Genomic DNA, 14,924 nt, shown 5'->3' with positions numbered 1-14,924 from the left:
AATAGCCAGTACATAGCAGGCAGCCTTCCTGGCGACTAATTACCCAGGGTGCAGTACCTAATCTGACCTGAAAGTAAGGGGGCGCCAGAGAGCTGCAAGTGTTAAGTGGAACTGTAAGCGGGATATACATAAATCCCTGCAGTTTGTGGTATATTGAAAGCAGTGGGATACCTAGAATAAGCCCCTGCTGTAAGCAAGAGGCCAATAGCCTTGTGTGTGGTTTTTTATCACATCGTGGAGTGGAGGGATAACTAAGATAAGCCCCCCTACACATGTGATAGCCGTCTGTTGGCCTGAAGTCACCTCAATCCGTGACGTAGGGGTGACGGTCACGGTGGGAATCCTGACCCAGTGTTGACAGCGGTCAGGGGAATCGTGACAGAGGTGCACTGCGAATGTCAACAAACAAGGAAAAGAACTAGCTTGCATTGGCCGGGAATCGAACCCGGGCCTCCCGCGTGGCAGGCGAGAATTCTACCACTGAACCACCAATGCTTGGATGTGTCTTTTCTCTCTGTGGTGTCCACCAGTCCCAGGGTCTCTCTCTGTGGTGTCCACCAGTCCCAGGGTCTGATGGCCACCTTCGGCCGACTGAACCGCGTGCAGCTCCGCAGGGCCGGTGGTCGACGGAAGCCCGGCTAGCTCAGTCGGTAGAGCATGAGACTCTTAATCTCAGGGTCGTGGGTTCGAGCCCCACGTTGGGCGGTTTCTTATTGCCTCCTTTTACTGCTTGTGCTAACTCCTGTCAACCCAGATGGCCCCTTGTGAAATGCCCCTTCTGCTGCAAAACATGAGAAACTGCCTAGTCCTGGATGATGAAGGGAAGGCCCAAAAGGATGGGGAGCCAAAGAAGAGCAGCGTGAGCCCTGTGGTTTTTGAAAGTGTCTGCAGAGTCAATGATGAAACGAGGTGCACTGCGAATGTCAACAAACAAGGAAAAGAACTAGCTTGCATTGGCCGGGAATCGAACCCGGGCCTCCCGCGTGGCAGGCGAGAATTCTACCACTGAACCACCAATGCTTGGATGTGTCTTTTCTCTCTGTGGTGTCCACCAGTCCCAGGGTCTCTCTCTGTGGTGTCCACCAGTCCCAGGGTCTGATGGCCACCTTCGGCCGACTGGACCGCGTGCAGCTCCGCAGGGCCGGTGGTCGACGGAAGCCCGGCTAGCTCAGTCGGTAGGGCATGAGACTCTTAATCTCAGGGTCGTGGGTTCGAGCCCCACGTTGGGCGGTTTCTTATTGCCTCCTTTTACTGCTTGTGCTAACTCCTGTCAACCCAGATGGCCCCTTGTGAAATGCCCCTTCTGCTGCAAAACATGAGAAACTGCCTAGTCCTGGATGATGAAGGGAAGGCCCAAAAGGATGGGGAGCCAAAGAAGAGCAGCGTGAGCCCTGTGGTTTTTGAAAGTGTCTGCAGAGTCAATGATGAAACGAGGTTGTCACGATATGGTATGAAATATCATATAAGTTTAGTTGCTCTTCAGCTCATAAGGTGGGCTAAACCCCCCCTTCCCTAGCTGACTCTACTTGTTTCTCTCTGGGCTACAGACTGTATGCTAGAAGGGGGTTTTATTGCCTTGGGTCGTAAATTCCAGGCTCAGAGGAAAGTCCCTCACCCCTCCCACCTTCACCAGTCAGAACTGGAAAAATGGCTCCAAAAATTCATGAAAGATTCTTTGTTTAGTTTTTGTTAGATATTAGGCAACGATTTAAGCTAGAAATACGAAAATATATATTTTTATTCTCACTCGGTGTATCTACACAACCCGCGAAACACGAGCTTCTAACTCCATCTGGTAAAGAAGTAGGGATTTCTCTGGAAATATGTATCCCAGATAGGACATATTTGATCTCATTAGAATGCCCACGTTAATCTGAGATGAATGATGAGTTTGGTAGAACTATGGCGTGTTTTGTAGTGAAGTTATAGAAATTAGAAAGAATAATTTAAAGTTTAGGCAGAATGTAGAGAGAGGAGGGTCTGGATAAGCCAGCCCTTCTGTGATGTCAAAGCCGGAAGGTATTAAGTTGTCGCAGGCTGCCCAGCTGAGTCTCTCTGCTAGATCTCTTCCTGACTGCTTGTCTCCTGAAGCCAGCAGCACGTCCAAATGAGCTGGGACATATGGAAAAACTCCACTAGCCTGGATGCTTGTCATGCTTTTAACATGTGAGTGTTATCTGTTCTCTTTTATTCCCTTTATGTTTTAATTACCCATGTACATATTTGCAATTGTCTCATTTGTAACGTTTTTATAAAATATTTTTGATAACGCACTGCCTAATTTTTAATGGGATATACTATTATATGTTAGTTCTTCTCCATGCTCTAAAAACCGTACCCTAAGTCTTCTGAAGGGAAAACGCTACTGTTACTGTTGTGTTGGGTTAGCTTCGGACCCGTTTAATCGAAGCTGGTGGCAGCGAAAGTGCGCTGACTGTTGGATTATGCTGAAGCAACTGCGGGTTTGATAATTATTGTTCCTGCCTGAGTGGGAGTAGTTTACCGCGCCGCTGCAGCGTGCCCAATAGCCAGTACATAGCAGGCAGCCTTCCTGGCGACTAATTACCCAGGGTGCAGTACCTAATCTGACCTGAAAGTAAGGGGGCGCCAGAGAGCTGCAAGTGTTAAGTGGAACTGTAAGCGGGATATACATAAATCCCTGCAGTTTGTGGTATATTGAAAGCAGTGGGATACCTAGAATAAGCCCCTGCTGTAAGCAAGAGGCCAATAGCCTTGTGTGTGGTTTTTTATCACATCGTGGAGTGGAGGGATAACTAAGATAAGCCCCCCTACACATGTGATAGCCGTCTGTTGGCCTGAAGTCACCTCAATCCGTGACGTAGGGGTGACGGTCACGGTGGGAATCCTGACCCAGTGTTGACAGCGGTCAGGGGAATCGTGACAGAGGTGCACTGCGAATGTCAACAAACAAGGAAAAGAACTAGCTTGCATTGGCCGGGAATCGAACCCGGGCCTCCCGCGTGGCAGGCGAGAATTCTACCACTGAACCACCAATGCTTGGATGTGTCTTTTCTCTCTGTGGTGTCCACCAGTCCCAGGGTCTCTCTCTGTGGTGTCCACCAGTCCCAGGGTCTGATGGCCACCTTCGGCCGACTGGACCGCGTGCAGCTCCGCAGGGCCGGTGGTCGACGGAAGCCCGGCTAGCTCAGTCGGTAGAGCATGAGACTCTTAATCTCAGGGTCGTGGGTTCGAGCCCCACGTTGGGAGGTTTCTTATTGCCTCCTTTTACTGCTTGTGCTAACTCCTGTCAACCCAGATGGCCCCTTGTGAAATGCCCCTTCTGCTGCAAAACATGAGAAACTGCCTAGTCCTGGATGATGAAGGGAAGGCCCAAAAGGATGGGGAGCCAAAGAAGAGCAGCGTGAGCCCTGTGGTTTCTGAAAGTGTCTGCAGAGTCAATGATGAAACGAGGTGCACTGCGAATGTCAACAAACAAGGAAAAGAACTAGCTTGCATTGGCCGGGAATCGAACCCGGGCCTCCCGCGTGGCAGGCGAGAATTCTACCACTGAACCACCAATGCTTGGATGTGTCTTTTCTCTCTGTGGTGTCCACCAGTCCCAGGGTCTCTCTCTGTGGTGTCCACCAGTCCCAGGGTCTGATGGCCACCTTCGGCCGACTGGACCGCGTGCAGCTCCGCAGGGCCGGTGGTCGACGGAAGCCCGGCTAGCTCAGTCGGTAGAGCATGAGACTCTTAATCTCAGGGTCGTGGGTTCGAGCCCCACGTTGGGCGGTTTCTTATTGCCTCCTTTTACTGCTTGTGCTAACTCCTGTCAACCCAGATGGCCCCTTGTGAAATGCCCCTTCTGCTGCAAAACATGAGAAACTGCCTAGTCCTGGATGATGAAGGGAAGGCCCAAAAGGATGGGGAGCCAAAGAAGAGCAGCGTGAGCCCTGTGGTTTTTGAAAGTGTCTGCAGAGTCAATGATGAAACGAGGTTGTCACGATATGGTATGAAATATCATATAAGTTTAGTTGCTCTTCAGCTCATAAGGTGGGCTAAACCCCCCCTTCCCTAGCTGACTCTACTTGTTTCTCTCTGGGCTACAGACTGTATGCTAGAAGGGGGTTTTATTGCCTTGGGTCGTAAATTCCAGGCTCAGAGGAAAGTCCCTCACCCCTCCCACCTTCACCAGTCAGAACTGGAAAAATGGCTCCAAAAATTCATGAAAGATTCTTTGTTTAGTTTTTGTTAGATATTAGGCAACGATTTAAGCTAGAAATACGAAAATATATATTTTTATTCTCACTCGGTGTATCTACACAACCCGCGAAACACGAGCTTCTAACTCCATCTGGTAAAGAAGTAGGGATTTCTCTGGAAATATGTATCCCAGATAGGACATATTTGATCTCATTAGAATGCCCACGTTAATCTGAGATGAATGATGAGTTTGGTAGAACTATGGCGTGTTTTGTAGTGAAGTTATAGAAATTAGAAAGAATAGTTTAAAGTTTAGGCAGAATGTAGAGAGAGGAGGGTCTGGATAAGCCAGCCCTTCTGTGATGTCAAAGCCGGAAGGTATTAAGTTGTCGCAGGCTGCCCAGCTGAGTCTCTCTGCTAGATCTCTTCCTGACTGCTTGTCTCCTGAAGCCAGCAGCACGTCCAAATGAGCTGGGACATATGGAAAAACTCCACTAGCCTGGATGCTTGTCATGCTTTTAACATGTGAGTGTTATCTGTTCTCTTTTATTCCCTTTATGTTATAATTACCCATGTACATATTTGCAATTGTCTCATTTGTAACTTTTTTATAAAATATTTTTGATAACGCACTGCCTAATTTTTAATGGGATATACTATTATATGTTAGTTCTTCTCCATGCTCTAAAAACCGTACCCTAAGTCTTCTGAAGGGAAAACGCTACTGTTACTGTTGTGTTGGGTTAGCTTCGGACCCGTTTAATCGAAGCTGGTGGCAGCGAAAGTGCGCTGACTGTTGGATTATGCTGAAGCAACTGCGGGTTTGATAATTATTGTTCCTGCCTGAGTGGGAGTAGTTTACCGCGTCGCTGCAGCGTGCCCAATAGCCAGTACATAGCAGGCAGCCTTCCTGGCGACTAATTACCCAGGGTGCAGTACCTAATCTGACCTGAAAGTAAGGGGGCGCCAGAGAGCTGCAAGTGTTAAGTGGAACTGTAAGCGGGATATACATAAATCCCTGCAGTTTGTGGTATATTGAAAGCAGTGGGATACCTAGAATAAGCCCCTGCTGTAAGCAAGAGGCCAATAGCCTTGTGTGTGGTTTTTTATCACATCGTGGAGTGGAGGGATAACTAAGATAAGCCCCCCTACACATGTGATAGCCGTCTGTTGGCCTGAAGTCACCTCAATCCGTGACGTAGGGGTGACGGTCACGGTGGGAATCCTGACCCAGTGTTGACAGCGGTCAGGGGAATCGTGACAGAGGTGCACTGCGAATGTCAACAAACAAGGAAAAGAACTAGCTTGCATTGGCCGGGAATCGAACCCGGGCCTCCCGCGTGGCAGGCGAGAATTCTACCACTGAACCACCAATGCTTGGATGTGTCTTTTCTCTCTGTGGTGTCCACCAGTCCCAGGGTCTCTCTCTGTGGTGTCCACCAGTCCCAGGGTCTGATGGCCACCTTCGGCCGACTGGAACGCGTGCGGCTCCGCAGGGTCAGTGGTCGACGGAAGCCCGGCTAGCTCAGTCGGTAGAGCATGAGACTCTTAATCTCAGGGTCGTGGGTTCGAGCCCCACATTGGGCGGTTTCTTATTGCCTCCTTTTACTGCTTGTGCTAACTCCTGTCAACCCAGATGGCCCCTTGTGAAATGCCCCTTCTGCTGCAAAACATGAGAAACTGCCTAGTCCTGGATGATGAAGGGAAGGCCCAAAAGGATGGGGAGCCAAAGAAGAGCAGCGTGAGCCCTGTGGTTTTTGAAAGTGTCTGCAGAGTCAATGATGAAACGAGGTGCACTGCGAATGTCAACAAACAAGGAAAAGAACTAGCTTCCATTGGCCGGGAATCGAACCCGGGCCTCCCGCGTGGCAGGCGAGAATTCTACCACTGAACCACCAATGCTTGGATGTGTCTTTTCTCTCTGTGGTGTCCACCAGTCCCAGGGTCTCTCTCTGTGGTGTCCACCAGTCCCAGGGTCTGATGGCCACCTTCGGCCGACTGGACCGCATGCAGCTCCGCAGGGCCGGTGGTCGACGGAAGCCCGGCTAGCTCAGTCAGTAGAGCATGAGACTCTTAATCTCAGGGTCGTGGGTTCGAGCCCCACGTTGGGCGGTTTCTTATTGCCTCCTTTTACTGCTTGTGCTAACTCCTGTCAACCCAGATGGCCCCTTGTGAAATGCCCCTTCTGCTGCAAAACATGAGAAACTGCCTAGTCCTGGATGATGAAGGGAAGGCCCAAAAGGATGGGGAGCCAAAGAAGAGCAGCGTGAGCCCTGTGGTTTTTGAAAGTGTCTGCAGAGTCAATGATGAAACGAGGCTGTCACGATATGGTATGAAATATCATATAAGTTTAGTTGCTCTTCAGCTCATAAGGTGGGCTAAACCCCCCCTTCCCTAGCTGACTCTACTTGTTTCTCTCTGGGCTACAGACTGTATGCTAGAAGGGGGTTTTATTGCCTTGGGTCGTAAATTCCAGGCTCAGAGGAAAGTCCCTCACCCCTCCCACCTTCACCAGTCAGAACTGGAAAAATGGCTCCAAAAATTCATGAAAGATTCTTTGTTTAGTTTTTGTTAGATATTAGGCAACGATTTAAGCTAGAAATACGAAAATATATATTTTTATTCTCACTCGGTGTATCTACACAACCCGCGAAACACGAGCTTCTAACTCCATCTGGTAAAGAAGTAGGGATTTCTCTGGAAATATGTATCCCAGATAGGACATATTTGATCTCATTAGAATGCCCACGTTAATCTGAGATGAATGATGAGTTTGGTAGAACTATGGCGTGTTTTGTAGTGAAGTTATAGAAATTAGAAAGAATAGTTTAAAGTTTAGGCAGAATGTAGAGAGAGGAGGGTCTGGATAAGCCAGCCCTTCTGTGATGTCAAAGCCGGAAGGTATTAAGTTGTCGCAGGCTGCCCAGCTGAGTCTCTCTGCTAGATCTCTTCCTGACTGCTTGTCTCCTGAAGCCAGCAGCACGTCCAAATGAGCTGGGACATATGGAAAAACTCCACTAGCCTGGATGCTTGTCATGCTTTTAACATGTGAGTGTTATCTGTTCTCTTTTATTCCCTTTATGTTATAATTACCCATGTACATATTTGCAATTGTCTCATTTGTAACTTTTTTATAAAATATTTTTGATAACGCACTGCCTAATTTTTAATGGGATATACTATTATATGTTAGTTCTTCTCCATGCTCTAAAAACCGTACCCTAAGTCTTCTGAAGGGAAAACGCTACTGTTACTGTTGTGTTGGGTTAGCTTCGGACCCGTTTAATCGAAGCTGGTGGCAGCGAAAGTGCGCTGACTGTTGGATTATGCTGAAGCAACTGCGGGTTTGATAATTATTGTTCCTGCCTGAGTGGGAGTAGTTTACCGCGTCGCTGCAGCGTGCCCAATAGCCAGTACATAGCAGGCAGCCTTCCTGGCGACTAATTACCCAGGGTGCAGTACCTAATCTGACCTGAAAGTAAGGGGGCGCCAGAGAGCTGCAAGTGTTAAGTGGAACTGTAAGCGGGATATACATAAATCCCTGCAGTTTGTGGTATATTGAAAGCAGTGGGATACCTAGAATAAGCCCCTGCTGTAAGCAAGAGGCCAATAGCCTTGTGTGTGGTTTTTTATCACATCGTGGAGTGGAGGGATAACTAAGATAAGCCCCCCTACACATGTGATAGCCGTCTGTTGGCCTGAAGTCACCTCAATCCGTGACGTAGGGGTGACGGTCACGGTGGGAATCCTGACCCAGTGTTGACAGCGGTCAGGGGAATCGTGACAGAGGTGCACTGCGAATGTCAACAAACAAGGAAAAGAACTAGCTTGCATTGGCCGGGAATCGAACCCGGGGCTCCCGCGTGGCAGGCGAGAATTCTACCACTGAACCACCAATGCTTGAATGTGTCTTTTCTCTCTGTGGTGTCCACCAGTCCCAGGGTCTCTCTCTGTGGTGTCCACCAGTCCCAGGGTCTGATGGCCACCTTCGGCCGACTGGAACGCGTGCGGCTCCGCAGGGCCGGTGGTCGACGGAAGCCCGGCTAGCTCAGTCGGTAGAGCATGAGACTCTTAATCTCAGGGTCGTGGGTTCGAGCCCCACATTGGGCGGTTTCTTATTGCCTCCTTTTACTGCTTGTGCTAACTCCTGTCAACCCAGATGGCCCCTTGTGAAATGCCCCTTCTGCTGCAAAACATGAGAAACTGCCTAGTCCTGGATGATGAAGGGAAGGCCCAAAAGGATGGGGAGCCAAAGAAGAGCAGCGTGAGCCCTGTGGTTTTTGAAAGTGTCTGCAGAGTCAATGATGAAACGAGGTGCACTGCGAATGTCAACAAACAAGGAAAAGAACTAGCTTGCATTGGCCGGGAATCGAACCCGGGCCTCCCGCGTGGCAGGCGAGAATTCTACCACTGAACCACCAATGCTTGGATGTGTCTTTTCTCTCTGTGGTGTCCACCAGTCCCAGGGTCTCTCTCTGTGGTGTCCACCAGTCCCAGGGTCTGATGGCCACCTTCGGCCGACTGGACCGCGTGCAGCTCCGCAGGGCCGGTGGTCGACGGAAGCCCGGCTAGCTCAGTCGGTAGGGCATGAGACTCTTAATCTCAGGGTCGTGGGTTCGAGCCCCACGTTGGGCGGTTTCTTATTGCCTCCTTTTACTGCTTGTGCTAACTCCTGTCAACCCAGATGGCCCCTTGTGAAATGCCCCTTCTGCTGCAAAACATGAGAAACTGCCTAGTCCTGGTTGATGAAGGGAAGGCCCAAAAGGATGGGGAGCCAAAGAAGAGCAGCGTGAGCCCTGTGGTTTTTGAAAGTGTCTGCAGAGTCAATAATGAAACGAGGTTGTCACGATATGGTATGAAATATCATATAAGTTTAGTTGCTCTTCAGCTCATAAGGTGGGCTAAACCCCCCCTTCCCTAGCTGACTCTACTTGTTTCTCTCTGGGCTACAGACTGTATGCTAGAAGAGGGTTTTATTGCCTTGGGTCGTAAATTCCAGGCTCAGAGGAAAGTCCCTCACCCCTCCCACCTTCACCAGTCAGAACTGGAAAAATGGCTCCAAAAATTCATGAAAGATTCTTTGTTTAGTTTTTGTTAGATATTAGGCAACGATTTAAGCTAGAAATACGAAAATATATATTTTTATTCTCACTCGGTGTATCTACACAACCCGCGAAACACGAGCTTCTAACTCCATCTGGTAAAGAAGTAGGGATTTCTCTGGAAATATGTATCCCAGATAGGACATATTTGATCTCATTAGAATGCCCACGTTAATCTGAGATGAATGATGAGTTTGGTAGAACTATGGCGTGTTTTGTAGTGAAGTTATAGAAATTAGAAAGAATAGTTTAAAGTTTAGGCAGAATGTAGAGAGAGGAGGGTCTGGATAAGCCAGCCCTTCTGTGATGTCAAAGCCGGAAGGTATTAAGTTGTCGCAGGCTGCCCAGCTGAGTCTCTCTGCTAGATCTCTTCCTGACTGCTTGTCTCCTGAAGCCAGCAGCACGTCCAAATGAGCTGGGACATATGGAAAAACTCCACTAGCCTGGATGCTTGTCATGCTTTTAACATGTGAGTGTTATCTGTTCTCTTTTATTCCCTTTATGTTATAATTACCCATGTACATATTTGCAATTGTCTCATTTGTAACTTTTTTATAAAATATTTTTGATAACGCACTGCCTAATTTTTAATGGGATATACTATTATATGTTAGTTCTTCTCCATGCTCTAAAAACCGTACCCTAAGTCTTCTGAAGGGAAAACGCTACTGTTACTGTTGTGTTGGGTTAGCTTCGGACCCGTTTAATCGAAGCTGGTGGCAGCGAAAGTGCGCTGACTGTTGGATTATGCTGAAGCAACTGCGGGTTTGATAATTATTGTTCCTGCCTGAGTGGGAGTAGTTTACCGCGTCGCTGCAGCGTGCCCAATAGCCAGTACATAGCAGGCAGCCTTCCTGGCGACTAATTACCCAGGGTGCAGTACCTAATCTGACCTGAAAGTAAGGGGGCGCCAGAGAGCTGCAAGTGTTAAGTGGAACTGTAAGCGGGATATACATAAATCCCTGCAGTTTGTGGTATATTGAAAGCAGTGGGATACCTAGAATAAGCCCCTGCTGTAAGCAAGAGGCCAATAGCCTTGTGTGTGGTTTTTTATCACATCGTGGAGTGGAGGGATAACTAAGATAAGCCCCCCTACACATGTGATAGCCGTCTGTTGGCCTGAAGTCACCTCAATCCGTGACGTAGGGGTGACGGTCACGGTGGGAATCCTGACCCAGTGTTGACAGCGGTCAGGGGAATCGTGACAGAGGTGCACTGCGAATGTCAACAAACAAGGAAAAGAACTAGCTTGCATTGGCCGGGAATCGGACCCGGGCCTCCCGCGTGGCAGGCGAGAATTCTACCACTGAACCACCAATGCTTGGATGTGTCTTTTCTCTCTGTGGTGTCCACCAGTCCCAGGGTCTCTCTCTGTGGTGTCCACCAGTCCCAGGGTCTGATGGCCACCTTCGGCCGACTGGACCGCGTGCAGCTCCGCAGGGCCGGTGGTCGACGGAAGCCCGGCTAGCTCAGTCGGTAGAGCATGAGACTCTTAATCTCAGGGTCGTGGGTTCGAGCCCCACGTTGGGCGGTTTCTTATTGCCTCCTTTTACTGCTTGTGCTAACTCCTGTCAACCCAGATGGCCCCTTGTGAAATGCCCCTTCTGCTGCAAAACATGAGAAACTGCCTAGTCCTGGATGATGAAGGGAAGGCCCAAAAGGATGGGGAGCCAAAGAAGAGCAGCGTGAGCCCTGTGGTTTTTGAAAGTGTCTGCAGAGTCAATGATGAAACGAGGTGCACTGCGAATGTCAACAAACAAGGAAAAGAACTAGCTTGCATTGGCCGGGAATCGAACCCGGGCCTCCCGCGTGGCAGGCGAGAATTCTACCACTGAACCACCAATGCTTGGATGTGTCTTTTCTCTCTGTGGTGTCCACCAGTCCCAGGGTCTCTCTCTGTGGTGTCCACCAGTCCCAGGGTCTGATGGCCACCTTCGGCCGACTGGACCGCGTGCAGCTCCGCAGGGCCGGTGGTCGACGGAAGCCCGGCTAGCTCAGTCGGTAGAGCATGAGACTCTTAATCTCAGGGTCGTGGGTTCGAGCCCCACGTTGGGCGGTTTCTTATTGCCTCCTTTTACTGCTTGTGCTAACTCCTGTCAACCCAGATGGCCCCTTGTGAAATGCCCCTTCTGCTGCAAAACATGAGAAACTGCCTAGTCCTGGATGATGAAGGGAAGGCCCAAAAGGATGGGGCGCCAAAGAAGAGCAGCGTGAGCCCTGTGGTTTTTGAAAGTGTCTGCAGAGTCAATGATGAAACGAGGTTGTCACGATATGGTATGAAATATCATATAAGTTTAGTTGCTCTTCAGCTCATAAGGTGGGCTAAACCCCCCCTTCCCTAGCTGACTCTACTTGTTTCTCTCTGGGCTACAGACTGTATGCTAGAAGGGGGTTTTATTGCCTTGGGTCGTAAATTCCAGGCTCAGAGGAAAGTCCCTCACCCCTCCCACCTTCACCAGTCAGAACTGGAAAAATGGCTCCAAAAATTCATGAAAGATTCTTTGTTTAGTTTTTGTTAGATATTAGGCAACGATTTAAGCTAGAAATACGAAAATATATATTTTTATTCTCACTCGGTGTATCTACACAACCCGCGAAACACGAGCTTCTAACTCCATCTGGTAAAGAAGTAGGGATTTCTCTGGAAATATGTATCCCAGATAGGACATATTTGATCTCATTAGAATGCCCACGTTAATCTGAGATGAATGATGAGTTTGGTAGAACTATGGCGTGTTTTGTAGTGAAGTTATAGAAATTAGAAAGAATAGTTTAAAGTTTAGGCAGAATGTAGAGAGAGGAGGGTCTGGATAAGCCAGCCCTTCTGTGATGTCAAAGCCGGAAGGTATTAAGTTGTCGCAGGCTGCCCAGCTGAGTCTCTCTGCTAGATCTCTTCCTGACTGCTTGTCTCCTGAAGCCAGCAGCACGTCCAAATGAGCTGGGACATATGGAAAACTCCACTAGCCTGGATGCTTGTCATGCTTTTAACATGTGAGTGTTATCTGTTCTCTTTTATTCCCTTTATGTTATAATTACCCATGTACATATTTGCAATTGTCTCATTTGTAACTTTTTTATAAAATATTTTTGATAACGCACTGCCTAATTTTTAATGGGATATACTATTATATGTTAGTTCTTCTCCATGCTCTAAAAACCGTACCCTAAGTCTTCTGAAGGGAAAACGCTACTGTTACTGTTGTGTTGGGTTAGCTTCGGACCCGTTTAATCGAAGCTGGTGGCAGCGAAAGTGCGCTGACTGTTGGATTATGCTGAAGCAACTGCGGGTTTGATAATTATTGTTCCTGCCTGAGTGGGAGTAGTTTACCGCGTCGCTGCAGCGTGCCCAATAGCCAGTACATAGCAGGCAGCCTTCCTGGCGACTAATTACCCAGGGTGCAGTACCTAATCTGACCTGAAAGTAAGGGGGCGCCAGAGAGCTGCAAGTGTTAAGTGGAACTGTAAGCGGGATATACATAAATCCCTGCAGTTTGTGGTATATTGAAAGCAGTGGGATACCTAGAATAAGCCCCTGCTGTAAGCAAGAGGCCAATAGCCTTGTGTGTGGTTTTTTATCACATCGTGGAGTGGAGGGATAACTAAGATAAGCCCCCCTACACATGTGATAGCCGTCTGTTGGCCTGAAGTCACCTCAATCCGTGACGTAGGGGTGACGGTCACGGTGGGAATCCTGACCCAGTGTTGACAGCGGTCAGGGGAATCGTGACAGAGGTGCACTGCGAATGTCAACAAACAAGGAAAAGAACTAGCTTGCATTGGCCGGGAATCGAACCCGGGCCTCCCGCGTGGCAGGCGAGAATTCTACCACTGAACCACCAATGCTTGGATGTGTCTTTTCTCTCTGTGGTGTCCACCAGTCCCAGGGTCTCTCTCTGTGGTGTCCACCAGTCCCAGGGTCTGATGGCCACCTTCGGCCGACTGGACCGCGTGCAGCTCCGCAGGGCCGGTGGTCGACGGAAGCCCGGCTAGCTCAGTCGGTAGAGCATGAGACTCTTAATCTCAGGGTCGTGGGTTCGAGCCCCACGTTGGGCGGTTTCTTATTGCCTCCTTTTACTGCTTGTGCTAACTCCTGTCAACCCAGATGGCCCCTTGTGAAATGCCCCTTCTGCTGCAAAACATGAGAAACTGCCTAGTCCTGGATGATGAAGGGAAGGCCCAAAAGGATGGGGAGCCAAAGAAGAGCAGCGTGAGCCCTGTGGTTTTTGAAAGTGTCTGCAGAGTCAATGATGAAACGAGGTGCACCGCGAATGTCAACAAACAAGGAAAGGAACTAGCTTGCATTGGCCGGGAATCGAACCCGGGCCTCCCGCGTGGCAGGCGAGAATTCTACCACTGAACCACCAATGCTTGGATGTGTCTTTTCTCTCTGTGGTGTCCACCAGTCCCAGGGTCTCTCTCTGTGGTGTCCACCAGTCCCAGGGTCTGATGGCCACCTTCGGCCGACTGGACCGCGTGCAGCTCCGCAGGGCCGGTGGTCGACGGAAGCCCGGCTAGCTCAGTCGGTAGAGCATGAGACTCTTAATCTCAGGGTCGTGGGTTCGAGCCCCATGTTGGGCGGTTTCTTATTGCCTCCTTTTACTGCTTGTGCTAACTCCTGTCAACCCAGATGGCCCCTTGTGAAATGCCCCTTCTGCTGCAAAACATGAGAAACTGCCTAGTCCTGGATGATGAAGGGAAGGCCCAAAAGGATGGGGAGCCAAAGAAGAGCAGCGTGAGCCCTGTGGTTTTTGAAAGTGTCTGCAGAGTCAATGATGAAACGAGGTTGTCACGATATGGTATGAAATATCATATAAGTTTAGTTGCTCTTCAGCTCATAAGGTGGGCTAAACCCCCCCTTCCCTAGCTGACTCTACTTGTTTCTCTCTGGGCTACAGACTGTATGCTAGAAGGGGGTTTTATTGCCTTGGGTCGTAAATTCCAGGCTCAGAGGAAAGTCCCTCACCCCTCCCACCTTCACCAGTCAGAACTGGAAAAATGGCTCCAAAAATTCATGAAAGATTCTTTGTTTAGTTTTTGTTAGATATTAGGCAACGATTTAAGCTAGAAATACGAAAATATATATTTTTATTCTCACTCGGTATATCTACACAACCCGCGAAACATGAGCTTCTAACTCCATCTGGTAAAGAAGTAGGGATTTCTCTGGAAATATGTATCCCAGATAGGACATATTTGATCTCATTAGAATGCCCACGTTAATCTGAGATGAATGATGAGTTTGGTAGAACTATGGCGTGTTTTGTAGTGAAGTTATAGAAATTAGAAAGAATAGTTTAAAGTTTAGGCAGAATGTAGAGAGAGGAGGGTCTGGATAAGCCAGCCCTTCTGTGATGTCAAAGCCGGAAGGTATTAAGTTGTCGCAGGCTGCCCAGCTGAGTCTCTCTGCTAGATCTCTTCCTGACTGCTTGTCTCCTGAAGCCAGCAGCACGTCCAATTGAGCTGGGACATATGGAAAAACTCCACTAGCCTGGATGCTTGTCATGCTTTTAACATGTGAGTGTTATCTGTTCTCTTTTATTCCCTTTATGTTATAATTACCCATGTACATATTTGCAATTGTCTCATTTGTAACTTTTTTATAAAATATTTTTGATAACGCACTGCCTAATTTTTAATGGGATATACTATTATATGTTA

The 14,924-nt window shown here is 48.7% G+C and overlaps 20 non-coding genes across 20 annotated transcripts; 10 read left to right on the top strand and 10 right to left on the bottom strand.

The window, feature by feature from the left end:
• Positions 1-424: 424 nt before the first annotated feature.
• On the bottom strand, positions 425-495 carry TRNAG-GCC (transfer RNA glycine (anticodon GCC)). Its single transcript has one exon. It is a non-coding gene; the product is annotated as a tRNA-Gly (tRNA).
• Positions 496-632: 137 nt separating this feature from the next.
• On the top strand, positions 633-705 carry TRNAK-CUU (transfer RNA lysine (anticodon CUU)). Its single transcript has one exon. It is a non-coding gene; the product is annotated as a tRNA-Lys (tRNA).
• A 244-nt stretch (positions 706-949) lies between these two features.
• Positions 950-1,020, bottom strand: TRNAG-GCC (transfer RNA glycine (anticodon GCC)). The gene has a single exon. It is a non-coding gene; the product is annotated as a tRNA-Gly (tRNA).
• Positions 1,021-1,157: 137 nt separating this feature from the next.
• TRNAK-CUU (transfer RNA lysine (anticodon CUU)) lies at positions 1,158-1,230 on the top strand. The gene has a single exon. It is a non-coding gene; the product is annotated as a tRNA-Lys (tRNA).
• Positions 1,231-2,947: 1,717 nt separating this feature from the next.
• On the bottom strand, positions 2,948-3,018 carry TRNAG-GCC (transfer RNA glycine (anticodon GCC)). The gene has a single exon. It is a non-coding gene; the product is annotated as a tRNA-Gly (tRNA).
• Positions 3,019-3,472: 454 nt separating this feature from the next.
• On the bottom strand, positions 3,473-3,543 carry TRNAG-GCC (transfer RNA glycine (anticodon GCC)). Its single transcript has one exon. It is a non-coding gene; the product is annotated as a tRNA-Gly (tRNA).
• Positions 3,544-3,680: 137 nt separating this feature from the next.
• Positions 3,681-3,753, top strand: TRNAK-CUU (transfer RNA lysine (anticodon CUU)). The gene has a single exon. It is a non-coding gene; the product is annotated as a tRNA-Lys (tRNA).
• A 1,717-nt stretch (positions 3,754-5,470) lies between these two features.
• Positions 5,471-5,541, bottom strand: TRNAG-GCC (transfer RNA glycine (anticodon GCC)). Its single transcript has one exon. It is a non-coding gene; the product is annotated as a tRNA-Gly (tRNA).
• Positions 5,542-5,678: 137 nt separating this feature from the next.
• Positions 5,679-5,751, top strand: TRNAK-CUU (transfer RNA lysine (anticodon CUU)). The gene has a single exon. It is a non-coding gene; the product is annotated as a tRNA-Lys (tRNA).
• A 2,242-nt stretch (positions 5,752-7,993) lies between these two features.
• On the bottom strand, positions 7,994-8,064 carry TRNAG-GCC (transfer RNA glycine (anticodon GCC)). The gene has a single exon. It is a non-coding gene; the product is annotated as a tRNA-Gly (tRNA).
• Positions 8,065-8,201: 137 nt separating this feature from the next.
• On the top strand, positions 8,202-8,274 carry TRNAK-CUU (transfer RNA lysine (anticodon CUU)). Its single transcript has one exon. It is a non-coding gene; the product is annotated as a tRNA-Lys (tRNA).
• A 244-nt stretch (positions 8,275-8,518) lies between these two features.
• Positions 8,519-8,589, bottom strand: TRNAG-GCC (transfer RNA glycine (anticodon GCC)). The gene has a single exon. It is a non-coding gene; the product is annotated as a tRNA-Gly (tRNA).
• Positions 8,590-8,726: 137 nt separating this feature from the next.
• TRNAK-CUU (transfer RNA lysine (anticodon CUU)) lies at positions 8,727-8,799 on the top strand. Its single transcript has one exon. It is a non-coding gene; the product is annotated as a tRNA-Lys (tRNA).
• A 1,925-nt stretch (positions 8,800-10,724) lies between these two features.
• On the top strand, positions 10,725-10,797 carry TRNAK-CUU (transfer RNA lysine (anticodon CUU)). Its single transcript has one exon. It is a non-coding gene; the product is annotated as a tRNA-Lys (tRNA).
• Positions 10,798-11,041: 244 nt separating this feature from the next.
• TRNAG-GCC (transfer RNA glycine (anticodon GCC)) lies at positions 11,042-11,112 on the bottom strand. Its single transcript has one exon. It is a non-coding gene; the product is annotated as a tRNA-Gly (tRNA).
• Positions 11,113-11,249: 137 nt separating this feature from the next.
• Positions 11,250-11,322, top strand: TRNAK-CUU (transfer RNA lysine (anticodon CUU)). Its single transcript has one exon. It is a non-coding gene; the product is annotated as a tRNA-Lys (tRNA).
• A 1,716-nt stretch (positions 11,323-13,038) lies between these two features.
• Positions 13,039-13,109, bottom strand: TRNAG-GCC (transfer RNA glycine (anticodon GCC)). Its single transcript has one exon. It is a non-coding gene; the product is annotated as a tRNA-Gly (tRNA).
• Positions 13,110-13,246: 137 nt separating this feature from the next.
• TRNAK-CUU (transfer RNA lysine (anticodon CUU)) lies at positions 13,247-13,319 on the top strand. Its single transcript has one exon. It is a non-coding gene; the product is annotated as a tRNA-Lys (tRNA).
• A 244-nt stretch (positions 13,320-13,563) lies between these two features.
• On the bottom strand, positions 13,564-13,634 carry TRNAG-GCC (transfer RNA glycine (anticodon GCC)). Its single transcript has one exon. It is a non-coding gene; the product is annotated as a tRNA-Gly (tRNA).
• Positions 13,635-13,771: 137 nt separating this feature from the next.
• Positions 13,772-13,844, top strand: TRNAK-CUU (transfer RNA lysine (anticodon CUU)). Its single transcript has one exon. It is a non-coding gene; the product is annotated as a tRNA-Lys (tRNA).
• The last annotated feature ends 1,080 nt before the right edge of the window (positions 13,845-14,924 follow it).

Source organism: Ranitomeya imitator, chromosome 2 (genome assembly GCF_032444005.1).
Source record: "Ranitomeya imitator isolate aRanImi1 chromosome 2, aRanImi1.pri, whole genome shotgun sequence".
NCBI classification, from domain to species: domain Eukaryota; kingdom Metazoa; phylum Chordata; class Amphibia; order Anura; family Dendrobatidae; genus Ranitomeya; species Ranitomeya imitator.
The sequence above is the reverse complement of the archived record's forward strand: the minus strand, read 5'-3'. Positions and strand labels throughout refer to the sequence as shown.